Here is a 19854-nt window from a genome sequence, read left to right as displayed (position 1 = left end):
CTAAGACAATAAAGATGGAACTCAATTTCAATGTTTCTCACCAAATTGAAAGGTGAATCGGTAATGAAAACCATGTTTTGGCCTTCTTTCTTTTGCATGAAATTCATCCAGCGTTCCGCATCTCTTTTGACAGATTTTTTTTCTCGTTTTTTCTTCTTCTCTTCCTCTTTCATGGCTCTATATTCCAACTGGAACTTGTCCTGCTATTCATACTTTAATTTATTTATTTAAAGTGTTCGACTATGTTATTATTCGTACAGACTAAAAATCTTAAAAACTAATACGCGACTTGAACATACGTTAACTTAAATTAAAATCATATAAATGACTGATTACATTAAAACATTCGCAACAAACGTCTAACGGATTTTTTGCCCATATATGGTATGGTGTGCAGATCATCGGAAAAAGTCTGCTCTCCTTACTGCTCTTTCGGGGGCATTAAAACGAAGTTCCGCCAGGAGATCAGGGCAGGCAAAGCATTCTCCTACTCCTCAAAGTAGAAAGACTCACGAGCTCGCAGCGGTCCTCATGTGGTGGCAGCTCACGTCGATCAGGGAGGCCTTCGAAACGCAAATCTGATGACAGCTTCCTTTCCTAGACACGTTCGATTCTCGCTATTTGCGTTGCGTGATACGAAGCCCATACGACTACGCCATACTCTAGGATGCTGCGAACCAACGATGTACACAACGTCTTGAGGCAGTAAATATCGCTGAAATCTCGGGTGTTGCGCTTCAGCAGTCCCAATACAGCAAAAGCTTTAGCTTTCGTGGTAGATCTTTGACGAGTGATACTCGGTTCAAAATTAGGTCGTGCATAGTGTATGGAAAGTACAATGGATACACTATGCTCAGCAGTTCGAGAATGTTTCTCAACTGAAAACATCCCAGACCGGACCGAGAATCGAACTCGCCATCTCCGGATTGGCAATCCTACTCCTTACTTTACAGTCATCATCTTTTTTACGATCAAGAATCTTTTTGAAGTGGTAGAGAAACTGCGATCAGCACTTTGCTGCTAGAATAAAAAAAACTATTTATGCCATTTTTGTAAAACGCTTCATCTTTTGCGTGAGTGCAAAATAATGGTTGGAAGCCTACGTAGAGCAGAGTGGTTTGTTGAACAACTGGCCTTTGCCCAGTTAGTGCAATATTTGTTGAATTTAAGAAAAAATGTCGGTTGAAACGAAGTCTACGAGGAATATATGGTTTACTGCCCATATGCAGCTCCTTTTCCAGCAATGGGATGATAAGCGACCTCCGAGGCAAGAACAGCCACATCATTGGAAAAATGGAGATAGCTTTTGAGGAGCACCGGTTCGCTTTCTCGTCCTTGGAAGACGTTCCGATCAAGTTCATTTGAACGATAGTCCTCTAGGATACAAGACCTGGACAATGCTCGTGGATGGCTAACGCAAGTAAGAAGTTTTCTTTAGTAAAGTGCTGCGCACTATTTATGGTGGGTATAGAATGCGGACGGTTTTTGAATGAGCCGAATTAACTACAACTTGCATCAACTGTTGGGTGAACCTGGGAGGGAGCTCTCGATACTACACATCAAATAAATAAATACTGTCGTCAGGCTACAAGCAAATTTTCAACAAGAAGAAACGATCAACGTAGGCGCCACCTGAAAAGACCCAATTTTGTTTTGTGTGTTATTGTTGTTATAGCGCCTTGGAAAATTTTCTTGACGAGAGTTTTATTCTCGGCTCACACTGACATGTCATGACAGCTAGATTTCGGCTCGGCTTGACACACACATTTTTTGAATCTGTTTCTCCCTCCCAGGGGTGAACCATCCATCGTTCTAACCGCGAAAATTAACCGCGACCTCAGTGGGCCGGCACGTAGCCACAATGAAAATGGTTCTCAAAAACAAGGGGACTCAAAGCGATGTGCGTTACGAGCAAGATAGATCGATTACGTGGAGGACGATTTGCGGACCCTCCGTAAGCTACGTAGTTGACGATGTACCCATGGATCGAGCTGAATGGAGTCTGAAATCAAATAAATATATATATATATATATTTCCATTATTCTGGAACAGGATCGAAATCGGATCGATGGAGATATTTAAAACCATTTAGGCATGAACTTAGGATTATGAAGAAAGTAAGAAAAAACCAAAATTAAATGCCTGTTTTGTGGCTTTCACGAGCATGGCCTTTGACAATTGTTTTCGTGGATTAGGGTGTTTTGTCCGCACTGACGGAACCCTGCCTTCTTGGATACCTACTCATCTGCGGCTTGTGTGAAGTAATTAAGTGGTGGGGGAGGGTCGCTCGCTTCTGTTATTCAACACTACCGCACTTCGATATTCGAAGTCAGCGAGAATGCAAACGGCGACCGAAAACTACCATGCGTCTCCACGAAAATGGTGGGAAATTTTGTTAGTCGACTAAGAAAGAGCATCACCGTCTGAATGACGTCACTCACCGAATAGAACAATTTTGATTTGATTTGTTACTCAAATTAATTCATGAAAAAAAAAGTTACTTAGGTCCTTTTGAAAGGTTAATCGAGCATTATTCTTTGGCTTTCAGTTTCCTTGCGGTATGCAGGACGCAACGCTCGGAGATCACGGAGCCCCATTCAGTGATCGCCGGACCAGCCACGGGAGCAGACTTCGAAGTCGAGTCAAGTACGAGACACAGAAGACGGCCTCACAGTTGAGGTCGAAATACGTATCTGTAAAGATAACAAAACGTAGTGAAATTAAATGGAAATTACTAGACAGTTGAAGACATTCCACTAAAAAAGCTTAAATAATTTTTCTCAAAACGAATATAGAAAATACTAATTTGGCATAGAAACGGTTAATAGCTGGAAAGGTGCTGTACACTAATTTAGCCGCAAGGTGGCGTTAAGGTCACTCCTGACGGAATACAAGATTAAAAGTGCTCGCGTTTTCGGGGGCACACCACTCGATACGGGAACAACACACAACTGTCATTTTTATTATTTCACGCATGCTGCGACGCAGCAAAGCTAAAACAACAAAAATGACAGTTGTGCGCCGCCTCTGAATCGAGTGGTGTGCCCCCGAAAACGCGAGCACTTTTAATCTTGGATTCTGTCAGGAGTGACCTTAAATGTACTGAATGGAGTTTGCAGGCAGGTCTTCCCCTAGTGATAATCCTGAAAAAGCTTGTGAGGGTAGGGCTACTAGGTATTACCTCACTTTTGCGTTATGCAGCGTACATACGGCTAAGCAGTTCGACCAACATTAACTTCATCATTCGTTTAGTCAAACATTCACCATGTTCTTGAAAAACTTGAACACCAATCGTAAAAAAATATATGGGGGTTCGTACAACTTTACTACAAAAGCTCAAGCATGTATGATCGACCTTCACTCCGCACCTGGCAACTCAAACCGAAATCAATCAGCTTTGGTTTTTTTTTTCAACCGAGCTGCCAACTGTCAAACGGTTGTTCGAACAACTTTACTCCCGGCCAAACAAAGCAGCAACCGAAGCATTTTCTTGGAGGCGGATTCAATGTTGGTCCAACGTGTTTGAGCGTATGTACGCAACATTAGATGTTACGAATGCATGTTTTGTCGTGTTTCTGCTCAGTAAGCAGATAGTCCGCACTAGAAATACTAGAATAAAAGATTGGCGAAGACGCCATCTTGTTTCCAATCGAACCGTCAAAAGTGGTTCCATTTCGACTTGTTTACTTTTTGCATCCATAAGAAGCAAGGAAAAAGTTCAAGTGCTGCCAGTATTATTTTCACGATTTCATGGATTATCATACGTTGCCATTTCGGCAGTTTTTTACTCCGCCGGTCTGGTTATAGGGTTGCTAGTCCGCACGGGCTAGTTTGTTTGTTTTATGCGGTCGAAATAAAAACCAATCAGTGATTGTTTTGTCTAGTTTCTGCTCAGTAAGTCTGCTCAGTCCGCGTTATGATTAAATCATTCAACTTTATGATTAAAGATTATGATAGTGTGTTAAGGATGGAAAAGGGGAGGGTGTGGGGGAGTGGTATTGTTTAGTTATCGATCAAGTCAACCCTTCATCGAAATCATGGTTTGCCCAGTGAAAAGCAATGATTAATGTGTTTCCTTCAGGATGGTGAATGTGATCCCTACTTTAAAAATAGACTTTTGCCCGGAATAAGGCATCGGTGGATGTTTTTTCTTTTTTTAGAAATAGACGTTTGCACGGAATGAGGCAATTTTGGGTTTGATCCCTTTTACAAAATCAGTCAATGTTTTCAAATGACATCTGCCTTCTTTTAATCAAATGAAGTATCAATAGTAAAACACAATTATCCTGTTGACCAATTGGTTTATTCATTTTCCGATTGTGAAAAAACTGCGAATCAAACTGGCAACTCCGAGCAAGGCCGGGTACATACAGCTAGTTAATGAATATATTTTTGCCTTTCTCGTATACTAAGTATACGGTAAAGGCTATATGATCGCTCCAAAAACAAACTTTTTATAGAAGGCCCGGAGACCCATAGTGTTATATACCAATCGACTCAGTTCGACGAATTGAGGTGATGTCTGTGTGTGTGTATGTGTGTGTGTATGTGTGTGTGTGTGTGCGCAAAAAACGTCGCAAAAAAATGTCACTCATTTTTCGGGCACTTATCCTCAACCGATTTGCTCGCAACAAATAGCATTCGACGCAGAATCCTTTCCCATTGTTTCCTATTGAAAATTGGCCAGGTCGGACTATGGGATCGGAAGTTATGGCCAAAATACAAATTTAAACGTAAAAATCGCGTAAAAAATGTCACTCATTTTTCGGGCACTTATCCTTAACCGATTTGCTCGCAACGAATTGCATTCGACGCAGAATCCTTTCCCATTGTTTCCTATTGAAAATTGGCCAGGTCTGACTATGGGATCGGAAGTTATGGCCAAAATACAAATTTATACGTAAAAATCGCGTAAAAAATGTCACTCATTTTTCGGGCACTTATCCTCAACCGATTTGCTCGCAACAAATTGCATTCGACGCAGAATCCTTTCCCATTGTTTCCTATTGAAAATTGGCCAGGTCGGACTATGGGATCGGAAGTTATGGCCAAAATACAAATTTATACGTAAAAATCGCGTAAAAAATGTCACTCATTTTTCGGGCACTTATTCTCAACCGATTTGCTCGCAACAAATTGCATTCGACGCAGAATCCTTTCCCATTGTTTCCTATTGAAAATTGGCCAGGTCGGACAATGGGATCGGAAGTTATGGCCAAAATACAAATTTATACGGAAAAATCGCGTAAAAAATGTCACTCATTTTTCGGGCACTTATACTTAACCGATTTGCTCGCAACAAATTGCATTCGACGCAGAATCCTTTCCCATTGTTTCCTATTGAAAATTGGCCAGGTCGGACTATGGGATCGGACGTTATGGCCAAAATACAAATTTATACGGAAAAATCGTTATGGCCAAAATACAAATTTATACGTAAAAATCGCGTAAAAAATGTCACTCATTTTTCGGGCACTTATTCTCAACCGATTTGCTCGCAACAAATTGCATTCGACGCAGAATCCTTTCCCATTGTTTCCTATTGAAAATTGGCCAGGTCGGACAATGGGATCGGAAGTTATGGCCAAAATACAAATTTATACGGAAAAATCGCGTAAAAAATGTCACTCATTTTTCGGGCACTTATACTTAACCGATTTGCTCGCAACAAATTGCATTCGACGCAGAATCCTTTCCCATTGTTTCCTATTGAAAATTGGCCAGGTCGGACTATGGGATCGGAAGTTATGGCCAAAATACAAATTTATACGGAAAAATCGCGTAAAAAATGTCACTCATTTTTCGGGCACTTATCCTCAACAGATTTGCTCGCAATAAATTGCATTCGACGCAAAATCCTTTCCCATTGTTTCCTATTGAAAATTGACCAAGTCTGACTATGGGATCGGAAGTTATGGCCAAACTACCTTTTTGCCTTTCTCGTATACTAAGTATACGGTAAAGGCTATATGATCGCTCCAAAAACAAACTTTTTATAGAAGGCCCGGAGACCCATAGTGTTATATACCAATCGACTCAGTTCGACGAATTGAGGTGATGTCTGTGTGTGTGTGTGTGCGCAAAAAACGTCGCAAAAAAATGTCACTCATTTTTCGGGCACTTATCCTCAACCGATTTGCTCGCAACAAATAGCATTCGACGCAGAATCCTTTCCCATTGTTTCCTATTGAAAATTGGCCAGGTCGGACTATGGGATCGGAAGTTATGGCCAAAATACAAATTTATACGTAAAAATCGCGTAAAAAATGTCACTCATTTTTCGGGCACTTATCCTTAACCGATTTGCTCGCAACAAATTGCATTCAACGCAGAATCCTTTCCCATTGTTTCCTATTGAAAATTGGCCAGGTCGGACTATGGGATCGGAAGTTATGGCCAAAATACAAATTTATACGTAAAATTCGCGTAAAAAATGTCACTCATTTTTCGGGCACTTATCCTCAACCGATTTGCTCGCAACAAATTGCATTCGACGCAGAATCCTTTCCCATTGTTTCCTATTGAAAATTGGCCAGGTCGGACTATGGGATCGGAAGTTATGGCCAAAATACAAATTTATACGCAAAAATCGCGTAAAAAATGTCACTCATTTTTCGGGCACTTATCCTCAACCGATTTGCTCGCAATAAATTGCATTCGACGCAAAATCCTTTCCCATTGTTTCCTATTGAAAATTGACCAAGTCTGACTATGGGATCGGAAGTTATGGCCAAACTACCTTTTTGCCTTTCTCGTATACTAAGTATACGGTAAAGGCTATATGATCGCTCCAAAAACAAACTTTTTATAGAAGGCCCGGAGACCCATAGTGTTATATACCAATCGACTCAGTTCGACGAATTGAGGTGATGTCTGTGTGTGTGTATGTGTGTGTGTGTGCGCAAAAAACGTCGCAAAAAATGTCACTCATTTTTCGGGCACTTATCCTCAACCGATTTGCTCGCAACAAATAGCATTCGACGCAGAATCCTTTCCCATTGTTTCCTATTGAAAATTGGCCAGGTCGGACTATGGGATCGGAAGTTATGGCCAAAATACAAATTTATACGTAAAAATCGCGTAAAAAATGTCACTCATTTTTCGGGCACTTATCCTTAACCGATTTGCTCGCAACAAATTGCATTCAACGCAGAATCCTTTCCCATTGTTTCCTATTGAAAATTGGCCAGGTCGGACTATGGGATCGGAAGTTATGGCCAAAATACAAATTTATACGTAAAAATCGCGTAAAAAATGTCACTCATTTTTCGGGCACTTATCCTCAACCGATTTGCTCGCAACAAATTGCATTCGACGCAGAATCCTTTCCCATTGTTTCCTATTGAAAATTGGCCAGGTCGGACTATGGGATCGGAAGTTATGGCCAAAATACAAATTTATACGCAAAATCGCGTAAACAATGTCACTCATTTTTCGGGCACTAATTCTCAACCGATTTGCTCGTAACAAATTGCATTCGACGCAGAATCCTTTCCCATTGTTTCCTATTGAAAATTGGCCAGGTCGGACTATGGGATCGGAAGTTATGGCCAAAATACAAATTTATACGTAAAAATCGCGTAAAAAATGTCACTCATTTTTCGGGCACTTATCCTTAACCGATTTGCTCGCAACAAATTGCATTCGACGCAGAATCCTTTCCCATTGTTTCCTATTGAAAATTGGCCAGGTCGGACTATGGGATCGGAAGTTATGGCCAAAATACAAATTTATACGGAAAAATCGCGTAAAAAATGTCACTCATTTTTCGGGCACTTATCCTCAACCGATTTGCTCGCAATAAATTGCATTCGACGCAAAATCCTTTCCCATTGTTTCCTATTGAAAATTGACCAAGTCTGACTATGGGATCGGAAGTTATGGCCAAACTACCTTTTTTTAATAGAAAAATCACAAAAAAATGTTACCTATATTTCGGACACCTAGCCTTGATCGATTTACACGCAACAAGTTGCATTCGACGCAGATTCCTGTCCCATTTTTTCCTATTGAAAATTGGCCAGTTATGGCTAAAATGCAAACTTTTACGAAAAAATCGCGTAAAGAATGTCATTTATTTTCAGTTTATTTGCTCGCAACAAGTTGCATTCGACGCAGTATCCTGTCCCAATGTGTCCTATTGAACATTGGCCAGATCGAAATATGGGATCGGAAGTTAAGACCGAAACACCATTTTTGCTTTTTGTCTACAAAGTATACGAAAAGGCTATATGTTCGCTCCAAAACCAAACTTTTACAGAAGGCCTGGAGACCCATAGTGTTATATACCAATCGACTCAGCTCGATGAACTGAGATGATGTCTCTGTGTGTGTATGTAATGTATGTGTGTACGGTGCGTGCACCAGAAGTGCGAAAAGTTTAGCTCACTTTTTTGGTACTTATTCTCATCCGATTTACTTGCAACAAATTCCATTCGATGCGAGATCCTGTCGTATTGTTTTCTATTGAAAATTTGGAAGATCGGACTATGGGCACAAAAATTATGGCCAAAATGCTTTATGTTATAAAAAAGCGCGTAAAAAAGTCTAGCTCATTTTTAATGCACTTACCCTCAATCGATTTACTCACAACAAATTGCATTGGACGCGGAATCCTATTCTATTATTTTCTATTGAAAATTGGCCAGCTTGGACTATAACCTTAGAAATTATGGCCAAAATACTTTTTGCCTTTCTTGTGCTACAAAGTTGTACCGAAAGGCAATAATTTCTCTCCGAAAACGAACTATCGGATGCTTCCACACTGATACACTTCCCTCCCATCTTCATACGGGAGTTTGGTAGAAGGACGGTCATGAGATTCATATCATAACAAATATTGCCCTCCGCTCGCTTGATGGGAATGACATTTTCGTTTTCATTTTGTGTAGTCAGAGCTTCAGTTTAACAAACATCCAAATGTGATATCCTTAAAATATATAACTGGGTAAAATAAAACAGGGGTATGTACATCAAAAAGATTGGAAAAGGAAAAAAATTGTAGAAATCCTTATTAGCATATTGTAGATCAAGTTGAAAACCGAACCGAGATCTCGCGTTTTCAACTGGATCTAAAATATCTTGGCTTGAAATAATCCGATTTTCATAGAACGGACAAAGAAGTTTTTCCTTTTTACTCCTAGCTACTAGCTCATCTACTTTCAAGCAAAACACATTTTACGAAAGTCGAGAAAGGCACCATCACCGTTAGGTGGATTAATCTGGGTTTTTATAATGTTTCAGCATATATTGTTATTGGTAAACGCTCTATATTGTCGAATAGAGCTCCCTATTTTTCATCTTACCCACTAACCCAAATTTTCCTTCCCGAGACATCTATGAAGGTAGTACGGGTTCCCGGGTTCCAATTCCTTCCCTTCCTTCCGTGATTGTAATGACGTGGTACCAAGTACCAATTTGCCGCAATATACAGTAGATTGCTCAACTGAGCATTGTATAGCCACCCACTATTTGTACAATCACATATGCTATGCTATGCTATGTACGCAACACTAGATGTTACTTAACTTGACTAAAATTAATGTTAGTTACTTAAAAAAGTATTAAAATTACAGACAGAAATCTGTAGAAAACTGAAAATTTACACATTTGAATCCAACATGTAGCATTCTGCGAGGCTAAATTCCTCCACCACACTAGTCCAAGATGTACCAAGCGCCTCCATACACTGTCCATCAAGGTAGCAATGATTTTGTGGTGCCTCTATGGATCAAAGATTTGACATTTTTATCCATTACTAGTTGACCCGGCAGACGTTGTCCTGCATAGTAGGCGAGAATGTGCATTCCGAACTGCCCATGCAAAGTTCACATAGGAATCACAATTTAAGTTATTCACGGTTTACTCAACTTTACTCATGATTTTCCCATTAGGAAATATCATATAAACCCGTCGGAAACTATAGCGAATGTTTCTGCTGAAGAAATGAAAAAAATCCATCCAGCCGTTTTCGAGTTATGCGGATACGAACACAGACCATTTCATTTTTATATATAAGATTTTTCTCCCATGGCGTAATTTTCCAGTGTGGACGGGTTTCGAATCAAAGATTCAAAATTCGTACAGCTTTTTGCCTTTCTCATACAACAAAGTAGTACCGAAAGGCTATACAGTCCCATCCCGATTTTGGCAACACCCGTTTTTGTCTACCCCCGATTTTGGCAACACCCGTTTTTGGCAACATTTTCTTCCCGATTTTGGCAACAACCTCGAAAATATTTTTTTAATTACTTTTTAGAGCTAAAACCTTTTTATTAATATGTAATAGGATAAACAAAACCAAAAGTGAATGTCATTAAGGTTTATATGCGTATTATGGGCTGTGTATGATTAGTGGGCCCTTTCACTGAAATAATGAACAACCACTCGTACCACCGCTCATTGCAAACAATTTCCATTGAAACTTTTCTGTTTTTTTTTATTCACGTTTTTTATGCTCCTATGCACACTACCACAATCTAACCAGCCCACCGTAGATTGTCGTATTTTTCTGCATCCTCGCTGATTTTGTTGTCGACAAGCTGACTCACACCGTTGTACATAGTACAACACCTATTAAGCGAAGCCTGCTGTTCACATCGCAATGCAACAGATACTGCGTAAGTGATCCAGGAGGAAGCAAACCCCAGAAGGTTTAATTGCTAGTGATGAGCACATTCGATTTTCTAAATGAGCTATATAGCTTCTAGTCGTTTTTCTCATTGCCTCTTTTCTGGTATCAGCCGAGAAACTGTTATTTTATCATATTATCCGTCTTTCTGCTACATTCCCGTATAGATAAAAAGTAACAATTTTATTTCAAAGAGTCTTATTGTTCAAAATTGACGCAAATTTGTCTGATTAATATCAGAACACTGTTAGCTTTTTAAGTTTCCTGATGTGCCAATTGCATACCGAGCCTTTTGATTCCAGGATGTTTGCCAACAATTGTTCAACAGTAATGGTAAGAGTTTGGTAACATGCAACCGTAAGGCTCTCGAGCAGTCATGGAAAAAAATCAGATCATGAGAAAAAATCGGGTTAATCTAAGCCAACTTGATGCTCTGCCGCGGGGCAAGTTATGTGCTTCCTAAGATCTTTGAAATTGGACGTTCGATGATTCACCGTTTAAGGCTCAAGGACAGTTGGGCAAAGAAAACAGCTTTCTGAATGATTCACCACCGGCGGTGTGTCGTCTGTCTCTTTTTGTCCTCTCATTAAAAAAAATACGGATATATGTAGTGGTGAGTTGCCAACCTTAATTCCCCTTTAATGATCTTCATCGCTCACCAATGGAAGCCTATTGAGTGAAGCGAATCACTTGGTAACACAACCATGAGCGTCATTACGGTGTGCTGATAGAAGAAGCCACTCATGCATTCTAAAAATGAAGACCTATATGAGTCTGGAACTCTAGCACACTGAATGGGAGGCTTTGATACTTTCTCTCGACTATCCTTAAAACAAAAGCGAATAAAGCAGAATGCATAATGTGGTTTGATTGTTTCGTTTCATTGTACTAGAGCAAACGGGGTACGAATGCAAAAATCGTAGCTTACATGGATACCTCACCACGGCTTGGCTTGTTAGATGGTGTTGCTCATTGTTTATCACAGCAACGATCGTTCGTACTCGTTGTTTGGCATCCATCTGAGCGAGGCAGTTCAATGCTAACAATGCTCACTCACACTTTCAATGCCTGCTCTCGAGTGTTCTGTTTGTGATGGCAAAGTATCAGAAGTGAAGTACCTCCTGTAAAGTTTCCATGAGATCGCTGGTGTAATTCAAGCTGCTTCGATAGGCGAGTGATGCGTCACATGTGGTTTTCTTATTATTTATTCAGCCTAAGGTCAGAGTGGTGATTCACCTGATCGATCCACCTTGATCGCTGCACACCTCGCCTTATTGTGCCTGTCGGGTCGTTGTAGAGAATTATTTTTACTCCAAGTGCGCGTTGGTCCTCCACAAGCATTGTCCAGATCTCGTGTCCAAGAAGAACTATCGCCACCGGTATAATGAGGAAGTCTGTTTGGAACGGCGGCGAACCCTATTCGATCGGAGTGTTTTTGGAGTCTAAAGTTTGTACGCTTTCCTGCCATGTTGCGTCTCCGAATTTGTCTGCTGGTATCGTTATTGGAGGTCAAGTGAGCCCAAGTACACGAATTCTTCAACCATCTTGATTTTGTCGCCATGATGATCGTTGTCTTCTCTTGAGCCTACTTCGTCTTCAACGTGTTAATGGCTAGTTCGATCTGCTTTGCTTTCTTCTGCAGTCTGATGTAGGATTCTTCCATCTTTTCAAAGTTATAATAATGAAAGTAGTGCATGGAGAACTGGAGTGCGATGACCTGCAGCGTGCACCAGTTTGTCCGTAGGTTGACTGCTGTTGAGAGTCAGAGGTGGCATGTCGCAAATGGTCTTCAAGCTTCCACTTGGCCACACTGTCACTCGTAGTGCGAGGTGCACATTGTGCTCATGGATCAATCATTGCCGCCTGAAATATTTCTGGGTTGAGTGCTAGGAGACCGACTAGTGCAAAGGGATTTGGTTTTAGTGAGTCGAGTGTAGTTAACACATACTCACACTACATTGGATACGCTTGACCAAACCAGAATGCAGATACCATTTTCTAAAACAATGAAACGTCTTATGCCTGGCGTTCATTTTTTTTCCGTAATGTCAGCGAAAATTGAGCATAGACTTTTACTCTTAACCACACCGACAACAAGAAAGTGAATTATGATAAAAACAAGCATTTTTGGTGGACTAAAATTTATATGAGATTGAAGATTGAAGTCAGCACTTCAATGGACTACAATAGATACGTTTTTTTATCATCACAATTTTTTGTAAGGAGGTGGCCGACGCTATTGTTAATTTCAGATATTATTTATTATTAAATGTGTATTCTGAAATTAGCTAGTTAGTTACATTATCTTTTGATTACCATTCTTAACATTGTTTCAAATTTTGTTTGAGCTACAATCTCCGAGTTATGAGTTTATCGCAAAAACATCAATCATGATGGACGTGCATCATTAAAACACACTCCATATACTTTGTAGTACATATTCTAAGTATTTAGCTTCAATCATGCAAACAAATAAAAATTGAAATTTTGTATGAAATTTTTTTCCCGTTTTTGGCAACATCCCCATTTTGGCAACATTAAAATCCGGTCGTGTTGCCAAAATCGGGAAGGGACTGTATTATTGCTTCAAAAAGAACTAGACGGCCGGAGACCCATAGTGTTATATGCCGATCGACTTAGCTCGACGAACTGAGGTGATGCCTTTTTTTTTTTCCTAAACAATGGAGGGGGAATCTGCTCAACAGACATCCTGGGTTGACCAGGAAGTGCGGGGTTAGGGATCACCGAGGGAGGCAGGACTACATTCCCGACCCGCTAAACCGTTTCCATTGCCGCCAAGCCCATAGTCCCTTCGGTACAACCAGAAAGTAATGCTTCAAAGGGGGGCCAGTGCACAACGCACCCTCGAGGTTAGCTGCGTGTCCTTGCAGCACCGAACATCGTAACTCGCTTTTTTAGAAGAACACCATGGTATCGTGCCAGCGCGTTGCCGGCTTTCCAGGTGGCCTTACCACGCCCTATGTCCTCGGAAGGTGGGCAGGGTTGACTTCGCGCCTGCTTCCCTCTGCACGACTGGTATCAAGAATGATGATGCCGCGTGCACCTTTCTGCGATAGGGCCTATTCGCCAGCACACAGACGGACTTGCCGACGCTCGGAACCCGCCCGGTTGACCAACGCCGCGGAAGCGACGATACCATGTTGTTCTTCGCGTGGCCACTTGTTCGGTAAAAGGATCGAGTTCGACCACAGAGCATGACCACCGGTATGACCCATGAAGCCGACTCCGATCCCTTGGACCAACTCTTATTTGCGCCTGAACTAGCCATCCTTGAGTCCACGCGCCACCTTCTATGTAGCTTCGAGACGATTTGGGAGATAGCCGATAAAACGGCGTTCCAGCCAACTTCATCTTTACACATCCTCCGAACTAGGTTGTCCGGGGTAGTGTCCAGACCACATGTAGCAAGCATGTGGTCACGCATTGCGCGAAAACGTGAGCACACGAACAACACGTGTTCCGCCGTTTCCTCTAAACCTGCGCACACCAAACACTCGGGCGAGGCCGAGCAAGCCAGCTGCGTTACCTGCATTTTGATTTTGCAGCACGCTTAAACGCCGGGCACATGGGGTGCTTGCTGTTCACAGCTTTGCTGGAACAAATCAAACAATTGGGAGGGTTCGTGCAGCATTGTGCCTTATGTCCCTCTAATCCGCAGCGTCGGCAGAGATTGCTTCTGTCAGGGCCTTTGGAGTCCCATTGCTTGTGCCCCGGTTCCAGGCACTTGAAGCAAACTTCGGGTTGCTCGTATATGCGCACAGGGCATACCGACCATCCCACTTTGACGCTCCCTAACTTGACTACCTTGGAGGCGTCCGCTGCAGTTAGCCGAACCAATGCTACCTGCGTCCCTGCCGGACCTTTCCGTAGCCGAACGGCTGCGGTGGGCGTCTCCACTTCACACTGTCGCCGCAGTGCCGTGACGAGCTCTTCGACTTCGGTGATCTCGTCCAGGTCTTTAACCCTTAGATTCACCTCCGTCGTGAGTGCCCTCACCTTGACCGTCTCGCCTAGGACTTCCTCCGCCAACTTCTTGTAGGCGGCGCCCTTTTGCGAGACGCCCCGCTTCAGCTCGAGGATCATCTCGCCCATCCGGGTACGTCTTATTCGACGTACGTCGGCACCGAGTTCACCGAGCTTGACGTCACTCCTCATCGCCTTCAAGACGTCCGAGTACTTAGCCTCGTCCGCCGTGATGACTAGGGCATCGCCCCTGGAGCGATTGGCGCCTACCCTAGACTTCTTGCTACCCTCATTCGCCTGGGCCTTCTTTTCGGCCCTTGACGTCTTCGGTTTCCTCTTGTTCTTGACCAGGTCCCCCTCTATTTCCCTGGTCTGGTGCGGCTGAGAACTTTCAGCCTGCCGTAACCCCTTACCACCGTCTTTCCTGAGTGGACGGACCTTTCCAGGTCCTTCCTCTCCCGGTTTTGGAGGTACCTGGCCGGGGTTCAGCTTCCCAGCCCCACTACCCTTGTTCGGGGTAGTAAACCCCCGCGTTTTTGAGTGGCCCCCTGGAGACTTTCTCCTTCGTTTTTGTGTCTACTCCGTTAGAGCAGTCACCCCCGACGTACCCGCAAATACTTGAGCCTCAGTCTGGGTAGACTTTGGCACCACCGTCTTCGCTGGCACGCCTTCGGTCGATTCGACCTTGCCCGAGTCCGCGAATCCTTGGGCCTCAGTCTGGGTAGACCTCGACTCCACCGATTTTACGGGTTTACACTTGGCCGTCCCGACCGCCCTCTCCAGCTTGGCGTCCAGCATCGACTTTCGAAGTTTCTGCAAGCTCCTCTTGAGGTCCTTGCTGATATTATGCTTCGATGACGCAAAGTCGATGATGGCGTCCAGCTGTTCCGTCGCCACCTCGAAGGCCGAAAGCCCATCGCGTTTGCGGTTCATCGCCTCCACAAGCCATGGGCCGTCAATAACCCCTACCGGCGTTTTTCTAGCCGAGAGGAAGGTTGAGTGACCCACGCTGGCGCTGCGCACTGAGCTGCCGACTATTGCCTCTGGCCTCCTAGGTGGAGACCTGAACAACCCACCTCTTGCGAAGGGGTTGTCGCCTACACTACTACTACTAATTGAAGAATTGACTTGGTTTTCCATTTTGGTCCCACGAGTTGCTCGGGAAAAGAGGTCCACCACGCCAGAGCCCAGCATGACGCGGTAAGGGACCATTACTGTGGAGGGTGCACAGGTACCCCACAGGCTCCGTTAAAGGCCTAGCTCATTATTTCACCCCCCTGGCCATGCATCCCCTCGGCACGGGTCGCTTGACGCCTTGGGATTAGGGGTTAGGGACGATGGTCCCGGTCTAACTCGTAGTGGCCATGGGGAGGGGTCGTCAAGCCCTTGGACAAAGTCCCTGCTGCCCCCCCTGGTGATGCCTGTATGTGTGTATGTGTACACATTTTGTAGACACACTTGTTGGAACTTAGCATTGTTAGAATTACTCGCAACAAGTTGCATTTGGTGGGAAATGCGGTTCCATTGTTTGCTATTGAAAATTGATTCGACCGGACATTGCATCTCCGAACTATTGAAAAATCATTGTTTTTTCCCACTTTCAGGGCCGTTTTTTTTTGCAAAAATGGTGGCAATGCATTTTAATCAACGAAAACCGTGCAAAATGATGCACGAGAAAAGCATCATCACTGCTAGGTGGATTAATCTGTTTTTTTTTTTACATAATATTTAAACAAAAGCACACCGATTGTCTAGACTACCAATGTAGATAGTTCGATCAAATGTGCTTACTTTATTCATTGCAAATTGATATTGAAACATAGGCACTTTTGTTACAATCATGTCCAACACGCGAACAAATGGCGCCCAAAGCTCCACGTTAGCAAGGCTTCGATTCTTTTTTTTTAATTCTAATTAGAAGGCTCACTTTCCATTTCAACGGCTGGCCAAAAATCTAACTGACAAGCATATGAACAGGACAAGATACATTATTTGTATATTAATTACCTTTGAACCTATTTAGTTTATCATTATCTCATGAGAAGGTATCATTTTTCATTTGAAAGTTTTTTTGGAACTAGCGCAATCTTCCAGAATATTCTCCTCTACTAAATTTGGGTTCATTGGGATATGATTATTAAGTATCTCCAATTGACATTGTTTGAAAAGTTCACCCAAAAATTTACTAATTTACTAAGTTTTGGGCTAAAGATACTTATTAGCAATTGCGTATTTGAGGAGACCGAGGAGACCTATTAATTTAATTTTTCTATACATTCCGATACATATCAAAAAGATAACAACGGACATGTAATGCGTTGCCGCTATAGTTCACTATAGTTAACTGTTATAGTTAACTATAGTTAACAGGCGTTTCGCATCCATGACTTTCACGGCAACAGTACGTCTTCCCTTCATGTGAAATTATTGTATGAGTTTCTGCAAAATTGTGATAGCATATACTAATATTTGGTAAAAATACTCAATATTATTTACAATGTCCCAGATGAGGCATGTGATGCCAGTAAAGACGAAGGTAAAGTTTTTCTGCCCAAATATTGACAATCAATGAAATAGGATCGATAGTATCTTGAAAGAATTAGCTACTTTGCTAGACAGACGATTTTTATCCCATTATGTTCCAGTTGCGACAATCGCTTGCAGCCAGATAAGTCTATCCTGAGATGAACCAGTTATGGGCATTTTAGTAGTGTTTGGCAGTAGTTCAATTTCACATTCCCGGCGGCGGTTATTGAGGACACTATGTTTAGATTCCATCGCGTTCGCCTAAAAAATCTTGATGCATACATAGGGTAGAAAAAGCATATTTCTCAGAATGGAACGAATCGCGATTAAATCTAATCAAATGATAACTGTTGGGAAACTAGGTTCCGCTAATGCATAACCGAAGACGGCATAAGAACGCAAAACAAATATTTATTTTGCTTAGAATAATTTGCCTACAATTCACAAAGTGGAAAAGCGGTGTTTCTGTTCTCTGTGTTTAGCGCTAATGGGCCGTTCACAAATAATGAAACCCAAAAAAAAGTGTAGCGTTGTGAGACTCATTGGCAGGGAAGTTAACATAGACTTATTACCTAGTAATTTGATTTTTATTTCATCGAAGTGTTAGGTGGCCAAGTTTCAAAATGTTCAATCGACAAATTTTATTTATCCATCGAAGAATCAAGCGATCGAACTGTCTACCGCCCTACTCCATACCAGTCAAATACTTGAAATAAAACCGTTTTTCATTCCGTAATCCATGTACTTTTGAATCGCATTCTGAATTTCAGAGTAGCCAATCCTGTTCATGTCATATCGCGATCAAAATGATACTTAACGAAAAATTTACATTCACTAATAAAATTTTCTCATCCTATCTATCGGATTTACACCACTCAACCAAGTCCATTCATCACTTCCGAGGTCGGTAATCCGAAGCTTTCGTTTCGTTCGATTTCACGATCTATCGCACAAACAAGTTTTTATCCCCATCAGAAGGCTATTTGAAAAACTCCTCTACTGCTCTACCCATCCTACCCACACCGGATGCACGGTTTCCTACCGTTAGTCTGGAATCTACTATCCGAGCAAACCCGGCATCCCCAAATAAAAAAATCGTTTTATGCTTTTTTTTCCACGCCCAATTGCTTGCAGTAGTGAAAGTAACTATGCTGCCTCCCAGCCGGTGTCGGATAATCGAGATCAGTACAGCAGTGAGGGTAGGTATCATAATATCAAATAACCAGAATCCGAAGCTTGCTCAAGCGTGAATGTGTTTTATTGCAGATCTGTTTTCGGACATCCAAAAGCGATTTTCTGTTGTTTTATCAAGAGAGTGGAATTCCCAAATCAGTTGTGATACGAACAGTATATACACATCAGACAGTCCCTAAGAGACTTCGGTTCGAATTACCAACAAAACAAGCTGTTTTGGGGTATCTGTTCGTTATATAAGTCTTATTATTTTTATTAACGAGACGTTTAGCCTAGCTTGTCTCATGTTTTGTGTCGTATTCAAGAACAGATCATTTTGTCTCTTAGCTAACTGCAAGCAAACTGCGGAAAAAAAATCCACGAATAAGGAATCCAAATAATTTGCATTTCATTTTGATTAATATGGCTGCATGAACTTAAGCCCAGGAGCAGTAACCCTTCGAGCTAAGCGAACAAGAACTAAGCTCGATTCAGACAGCTAACATCAATTTTGTGCGAAATCGAGGTCAGCCACAAGACATACGAGTTCCGCTTTGCTGCACACTCTCAATTATTTCTGTGACGTTTCTGCCCAGTACTGAACGTTCCGCGTCTCCCCGTCACTTCCCTTCGTTCAATGCTGCAAAACATATCTCTCGCCCGGTTGACCGACCGTAGACACCATGAAGTGTGCAAACATTTCCGCGTACCAGCACCATCGGAATAGCCGGCACGATTGGCGCGCCCCATAGCCAGTGCCGAAAATACGGGATCCGTTTCCCGAGACAGCTTTATTTTCGACTGATCCCGTGATTTATTCTCTTACTTCCTCTCATTCTCCGGGGAAACCCGTGCGATGTTACGAAACAGTACTCCGTAGCTACTGCGACTGCTCCACAGAACAGCGCCGTTTATGCCAATGGCGGCAAACTGTGGCGTTTCAATCGGGCGTTTTGTTTTGCATTTTTGGTTTTCTTCTGAAAATGCTTGGCTCTCTTTTTTATGATTTGCTCCACGGAAAAATGTGTATTATTTATACGGAAACAGGGCAATCGGATTGAGAGAGATTCGGTTGTAATTTTGGGAAGCGCAGATAAATTCGAATGTAGAGCTTTACATTCCTTCAAAGAAAACAAAGGTCAAGATCTGCGGAAGATGTTCATGTTGATGATGATAAATAGTGGATGATGCGTAGATATGCCAACCTGGTTAACTCACCCGAATTGAGGAAGAATTTAATAGAATTTAGGTAGAGCTTTAAGAGAAACATTTTCAAGTGATTTGTGGATCGCATGTCTTATTAGAAAACATTGCCATTTAGGGTAACTGTCATATTTTGGACCCCTAGAGGAAGTGCATCCTAATATATGCTTATATCTATTGAAATACAGGTTCGATATGGGCGGAAATGACACCATTTCAAAGATGAATGTCTTATTTATGAAATAGAAATTCGAAATGAGCTTCAGTAATTGATGAATCATCAACATTTCTTATTTTCTGAAATGAAAATATTCTTTGTTTTGGACAGTGCAACATA

The sequence above is a fragment of the Armigeres subalbatus genome, chromosome 2 (genome assembly GCF_024139115.2).
Source record: "Armigeres subalbatus isolate Guangzhou_Male chromosome 2, GZ_Asu_2, whole genome shotgun sequence".
Taxonomy (NCBI): Eukaryota; Metazoa; Arthropoda; class Insecta; order Diptera; family Culicidae; genus Armigeres; species Armigeres subalbatus.
This window is presented reverse-complemented; position numbering follows the sequence as displayed.